Raw genomic sequence first — 7856 nt, forward strand, 5'->3', positions numbered from 1 at the left:
AGTTAATCGCATATGCAAAAAGATAGGTCTAATCATTTCAACAAAGCGCTCAAAATCCTCATCATCCTTTATCTTGTATGGTTTTGGAGGAAAAGGCATGGGTTTCTGAACCCATGGCTCTCTTTCTTTACCATGTTTCCTAGCAACAAAGTCTTTCTTATCGTAATGTTGATTCTTTGATTGTGGGTTATCAAGATCAATAGCAGGTTCAATTTCTATGTCATTATCATTACTAGGTTGAGCATCATCATTAACATTATCACTGATTTCGGGTTCATTACCAGATTGTGTTTCAGCATCAGAAATAGGAATATCATTTGGATTCTGAGGTGTTTCAACAATAGGATCACTATGAGCATGCAAAGTCCTATCATTGTTCCTTTTCTTATTTTTAGAAGAACTAGGTGCATCTAAATTATTTCTCTAAGAATCTTGCTCAATTCTCTTAGGGTAGCCTTCAGGATACAAAGGTACCTGAGTCATTCTACCAGTTCTAGTAGCCACTCTAACAGCATAATCATTATTATTACTATTCAATTCATTGAGCAAATCATTTTGAGCTTTAAGTACTTGTTCTACTTGAGTGGTAACCATAGAAGCATGTTTACTAATAAGTTTAAGTTCACCTTTGACATTAGCCATATAATCACCCAAATGTCCAAGCATATTCGAATTGTATTTTAATTGTCTAACAAGATAAGCATTAAAATCTTCTTGCTTAGCCATAAACTTATCAAACTCATCTAAGCATGGGCTAGCAATTTTAGTAAATGGGATTACAGCTTTATCATATCTATAGAGAGAATTTACCTTTACTACCTGTGTCGGGTTATCAAGACCATGAGTTTCTTCAATAGGTAAAGGATTTGGATTATATGTTTCTTCAACAGGTGGTAAATTAAGACCATGTATTTCTTCAATAGGAGGTAAATTCTTAACATCTTCAGCTTTAATACCTTTTTCTTTCATAGATTTCATTGCCTCTTGCATATCTTCAGGACTGAGAAATAGAATACCCCTCTTCTTTGGAGTTGGTTTAGGAATAGGCTCAGGAATTGGTGTAACATCCCAAATTTTCAATTTGGAATGTTTTACAAATATTAGTTAAGCATCTATGCATTTTGTTTGAATTGTGTGGCATTTGGATTTTTTTTCAGAGGCATTTGAGTTGTTGTTTGAGTTGGATTCAACTTGGCAATTGAAAGTTATCCCTGACAAATACTTGAGAAAAAGTATGAGAGGAGCTAAGATGACACTCCAAAAATGTCAGAAGAAAATATTGCCAAAAGGTTTGAATTCAAATTTGAATTTTATTTGGAGTTTGCAGAAAATGTTCTTTTTAGTTTCTGTTTTGCCTCTGGAAAAATGTCCAAGTTGTAGGATTAATTCCCGTGAGAATTTTGATATATATATGTCTTATATAAAAAATATTATAGTTTTCTCTTAGTTAGTTTTTCTCTCTGCCTTATTCAAAAAAAGGAAAAGTACCCCCAAGCTGGCCAGGCCAACCAGCCCAGCCAACCACCCGGCGCGGCCCAACAGCGAGCCACAGCCGCAACCCAGCCGCGCCCGCACCCGAACCCCCTCGCGACCGGTCGCCCGACCGCACCCTTCCCTCTCTCTCTCACTGACCGCGGGGGCCCACCCTCATCTCTTTCCCCTCGCCCATGCTATGCCGCGCCAGAGCGCGTTCGACGCTGCCGCCGCGTCCGGATTCCACGGGATCACGATCCCGAGTCGCCCCCTGCTCCAAGTTGATGTCCTATAAATTCCTACGCCCCTCCTCCTTTGGATCTCGCTGCAGCCGCCTCAGTTCATCGACGCCTCCACCGCCGGTGAGCAACAGCATGACTCCCTCTCCCACCTTTGAGCTTCCCCCGATGTTGCTCATCGTTTTGACATGGTCTGCCTCCCTCTTACCCACAGCAGCGACGCCCCCAAGCTCGACCGCCGCTCGCCGGAGCTGCAGCTCACCAGGGAGCCCTCGTCATCGCCCCGGCCATTTCCGTCGTCCACGAGCTCCAACAACTCCACCACCGCCTCCACCTCGCTTCGCCGCATCCGCCCGACGTCTTTGCCACCTTCGCCGATCGCCGGAGACCCCGCCTCGCTTGACGCCGACCTCCGCCACCCTCTGTCGCCGTCGACCACCGCCGTAGTAAGCCGCCACCTCCCCTCGCCGTTCGATCTGGAACCTACGGCTTAGATTAGATCCGCGAAGGGTTAGGTTTATTTGTATAGATCGGTTTAGTTTTGGTTTAGATCCGTTTATTTAATTGCGGTTTAGTTAGACCGGCCGATCGGTTTATTTCTGTTAGCCCATGGACGCAGTGAATCTATTGATCGCTCGCGCGTTAGATAGTTTTAGAGCGCTCACTGTTTCGGCCCGTTAGCACGTTGGTTTGTTTTCTTTTCTTTTTTCGTTTCTGTTTTCTTCAGAATAGTTTCAATTTTGTAAAATCTGTATCTTTTAGGTTATTTATTATTTTTAGTTGATTCTTTTTTTGTTAGTTTACAAATTTCTTGTAGCTTCTGTAGAAATTAGATTCTGCCATGTTTAAGTTTATAAAAATAGTTTTATATTAGTTTTAGTCAGATTAGTATTTCTGCTATAAATTGAGCTAGGATTATTATTTTTAGGTGATTCTTTTGCCACTGCTTAGTTTTGACCTAGCCTAGTAGTAGGAACGTGTTGGGGTATTTGTAGATTGTATTAAAATTAGTTTTAGTCGAAATCAAGCTTTTCTAGTTTTATTTAGCTTGCTGCTGCTTCCTGCTATTCTAGTTATGATAGAATTTTAGTTTACCCCTGCTATAATTTATTTTAGATTAGTTTCTGTAGTTACAGAGGATGAACATTTATTTGCAGCAAAATAAAAAGTTTTATTTTATTTTCTTATTAGTTTTGTTTTAGGTATAACAAGAGTTCTATAATAGATATTGATGTGATTCCTTTTGCATCTAGTTTATATGCTGTTTTCCTTTATGTTAGTTAGCAAAACCCTTGTTTTGGTTCTGTTAAGAAAAGTGTTGGTAGGATAAAACTATTTCTTTGTTGTTGCTTGAAGTGATGAAAACCTTGATTTTGTTTTCCTCGAGTTTTCTTTGGTTTTGGTTTGAGTGCTTGTGTGATTTCCTTTAGCTTGCTGTTATGTTATTTAGTGGAAGACTTATTTGTGCTATTGTTCGACTCGGTAGATTTTCCGGAGTGCGAAGCTTGCTATCTCGAGTCACTGGCATTTGAAGACCGTCAGCCAGGCAAGTCATTTGATCATGTTTTACAATACCTATGATTTTGTTGCATTAGAAATATTTCCTCCCCACCATGCATGCAGTAGGAGAATTTTAAGTTATGTCTTGAGTAGTATCATGAGGTATGATGAACCCAATTCCCCTTGCTACTATTGCCCGGGACGATGTAGGTTACCTTGCTATGCTCGTAGACGGGGTTGGTTGAGAGATTCATAAGGGAGATGCGAGAGTCAAGATGATGACAACCCCATGACTTCAAGCTCAAGATGGACTTCAAATTCACTACTGGGTGGAGGACGGTTGACCGGCACCCTGGAGGAACCAGCGGATGGCCGGGATGCATGGAGAAGCACCATGACATCTTGCGAAAAGCTTCACCCAGCCACGAAGAGACGGATGGATAGCCCTTGACCGGAAGCTTACCTGTGCAGCCGCAAGCCATTATGGGCTCTGGCTGGGTTGACCTTAGCCGTGACTCTAGACGGACGGTGCCAGCAGATGTAGAAGAATGGTAGGACATGGATGGGTACCGGCAGTGCTCAGAGAAACTCTACAGAAGACCATGTTTCGTTCATCCCGTCTTCAAACACCAGGCAGTGCAAGGACATAAAGGAGGGAACGATTCTTGCGGGTAAAGTGCACAAGACTCTGCAGAGTAATAACCTAATCGATTAGCCGTGTTCCCGGTTACAGACAAATGAGCCTCTGGAAACTGGAGTATTTCGGAAATCTCAACGCCAAACAAATAAATTAATTGAGGGGTTAATTAATAATTGGGAATGAGACATTGGTTGGCGGAACCATCTCAATAACTACCCACATTTTGTAGTAATTTGTAAGCAAGTCCTTTGTTGTAGGAAAAAAAACTGGCTTTTTCGCAAAAACATAAAACTCAGAGCCCCACAGCAAATTGCATATAGTGTTAGCATTATTATTGTTGTTCTCTCTATGACTTGCCGGCATATTCTAAATGCTGACCTACACGGCTGCAACATCTCATGTTGCAGAGGAGTTTTCCGACCAGGAGTGAGGCTACGATCTACGCTTGTCGATTACCCTATGTAGTCGGATGGACTCGCCATTCGTCTACGCTTCCGCAGCTTTGTTTAGTTTATTTCTCATGAGTTGGCCTTCGGCCGAATTTATTATGATGTAATAAAGACTCAATATGGGAATCGTGTAATAATTTCAGGTGTGATTGAACTTTGAATCTTTTCATCAATGTACTATGTGTGCCAGCATGATCTTGGGATGGTACAGCTACACAGAGACTTGGCCGATTTTGGGTCGGGTCATTACAGAGATGGTATTCAGAGCACACGCTGACCGTAGGACGTAACCCCTAGGATCGGAAAGCCATAGGAAGAAACTATTTTATTTTAGGTCCATATCATTCCGTAATACTCCCCTATTCATTTCTGACTTCTCTCCGATTTCAACATTCTAGATGGTCATCAAGTTCATCCCAGTTCTGCTCCCGGAGTTTTGCCAGCCAGATGATACAATGCTTTTCGGCAGGAGGCTGGTCCAGATCACCAAGGAATTGAAGATTTCTCTGCCGTCTATCACCGGGACCCCTATCATGGCATTTCCAGAAGACCGTCGTTATAGGATTAAGGTGCACATACCAGGGAGGACTTTCGGAAGTCTCTCGGCGCCTGTTGACTTCTGGTTCACTGCTCCCACTTGGATCCTCGGGAGAGACATAGCAGTTCATAGTGCACTTGGACGCATCCAGGAGGAATACATGACCGAGCTTGTTGGATCAGACCACACCATGATTTCTCGCGGGAGCAGATGGAGAGATCATCCACACCATAGATGACGACTCCGTTCACTCATATGTCCAAGACTTGGAGGCTCACATCAGGGGTCTAGAGATTCAGATGCGCATGGGCTTGAAGACGGTCCAAAAGTTGCATCTTCGTGAAATTGAACTGGAAGATGTAGCACGTGAAGCCCACTATGAGCATGAGGATGAAGTCAAGGATTTTATGGATAGACTCGAGGACCGGAAGAAATATATTGCCACACTGGAGGAGAAGATGGATCTGGGAGAAGACCTTTTCCCGAGTGGAGCTGATGGACCTCTCGTGAGCAATGACCAGGATTATGAAGAGAGCTCCACCGAAGGAAGCCGCAAGAGGAGGCGCCGCACCAGAGGACGCAGGGATAATTGATGAAGACATTTAGTCGACTGCCATGTTATTTTATTTTCATCGATCAGTTAGGCCATTATTTTCGATTAGTCATGAGATTTTGTAATCAGAGATTGAACCTTGTTTGAGATGAATGAATAAATGATTGGTGTGATTATGTTTGTGCATTCATTTGGGTAGTGCTATTTTCTCATTAGACCCTTGTTCTATTCTAATTTCTCATCCACTCCATAACACTAGATGCCTCCGAGACGTGACCCCGGTTTCACTTTCCTTCCGGAGCTCACCCAGCTAATCCAACAGCAGAATACCTTAATGCAAATGCTCATCCAAAACCAAGGCAACAAAAACAATCCACCGCCACCACCCCCTGTCGATAACCTGACCCGATTCCTAAGGCTGAATCCACCGGTGTTCTCTAGTAGCACCGAGCCGATTGTAGCCGATGATTGGCTCCGAAAGATCGGAAGGGATCTAACAACTGCTGGATGCACAGATGCTGAGAAGGTGCATTTTGCCGCACATCAACTGAATGGACCTGCAGCCTCTTGGTGGGAAAACTACACCGCCACTTATCCGGTTGCCACCATGACATGGGATCAGTTCCAGCGGGCTTTCCGCACCACGCATGTCTCAGCTGGAGCCATGAGTCTGAAGAAGCGTGAGTTCCGCAACTTACGCCAGGGGAACCGTACTGTGGGGCAGTATGTGGATGAGTTCAACAAATTATCTCGATATGCCCCAGATGATGTGGCCACAGATGCCACAAAATAGGAGAAGTTTCTTGAGGGACTCAATGATGAGCTGGGAATGCAGCTAATGATGGCTACCTTCAACAACTACCAGGAGCTAGTAGACAAGGCCACTATACTTGAAGGCAAGCAGCAGCAGATTGAAAGCCACAAGCAGAAATATGGCCAGGGAAATTACAACTCCGGAGCTCAGCAGAAGCCCCGCTATGCCCCATACTCGGGAGGACATAACCATCACACCCATGGAGGACATAATCATGGAGGACATAACCATGGAGGGAATGGGAACAATCGCAACCACGACAACAACTCCAAGTCAGGCAATGGAGGCAACGGCAACCAGCACTGTCCTGCTCCAACTCAGAAGGATCTGAGTCATATCACCTGTTTCAAGTGCCAGAAGACAGGACACTATGCCACCGATTGTCCGGATGCCAAGCAGAAGAATGTAAACAGCAACGACAATGGGATCTCAGCAAAGAAGCCCAACCCTTTTCCTCGTGCTCAGGTGAATCACATTGACGTGGAGGACGTCTATGATCAGCCAGATACTATGGTTGGTAAGTTTTTATTAAATTCACGTCCAGTATTGGTACTCTTTGATTCTGGTGCAACACATTCATTCATATCAAGGGTAGTTGTGGATAAGTATGGGTTGCCCACTAGGACCCTTAGAACCCCGATCCAAGTCACTTCCCCATGAGGAGAGATGATGGCAGGCTTAGGCTGTCATTCAACCCTCAGCATCGGAAATCGTGATTTTCCCGTAGACCTCATAGTCTTTGAATCCCAGGGATTGGACGTGATCCTAGGCATGGACTGGTTGACGAAGTTTGAAGGGAACATCGACTGTGCCCGCAAGACGATTTTGCTCACTACCTCGGAGCAGAAGAGGATCAAGTATGTATCCAGACGCGCACCAATAAAGAAGCAGGTGAATTCCCTCACGGGAGTGGTTCAGGAGGAAGTGCCTATAGTACAAGATTTTCTAGATGTATTTCCGGAGGAATCACCAGGAATGCCACCGGATAGAGAAATAGAATTTTTGATCGAGTTATTACCTGGCACAGCCCCAATATCCAAGAGACCTTATTGGATGCCCCCGAATGATTCGGAAGAGATCAAGCAGCAGATCAAGGAATTATTGGAGAAAGGATATATTCGCCCAAGTTCATCACCTTGGGGAGCCCCAGTTCTTTTGGTAGAGAAGAAGGATGGAACCCTGAGAATGGTTGTAGATTATCGTTCATTGAACGACGTGAGCATCAAGAATAAGTACCCTCTACCGATGATTAATGATTTATTTGATCGGCTAGTCAGAGCCAAAGTATTTTCCAAGATCGATCTTCGATCAGGGTATCACCAGCTGAAGATTCATGAACAGGATATACCCAAAACAGCTTTCACCACCAGGTATGGTTTATATGAGTGTACCGTCATGTCATTCGGATTGACTAATGCCCCTGCGTATTTCATGAGCATGATGAACAGGGTATTTATGGAATATCTGGACAAGTTTGTCGTGGTGTTCATCAATGACATATTGGTTTTCTCCAAGAGCGAGGAAGAGCACAAGGAACATCTGCGTCTAGTCCTGGAGAAACTCCGAGAACATCAGTTATATGCCAAGTTCAGCAAATGTGAATTTTGGTTGAAGGAAGTCGGATTCCTCGGACATGTTATTTCAGGAGAA

The sequence above is a fragment of the Triticum urartu genome, chromosome 6 (genome assembly GCF_003073215.2).
Source record: "Triticum urartu cultivar G1812 chromosome 6, Tu2.1, whole genome shotgun sequence".
NCBI classification, from domain to species: domain Eukaryota; kingdom Viridiplantae; phylum Streptophyta; class Magnoliopsida; order Poales; family Poaceae; genus Triticum; species Triticum urartu.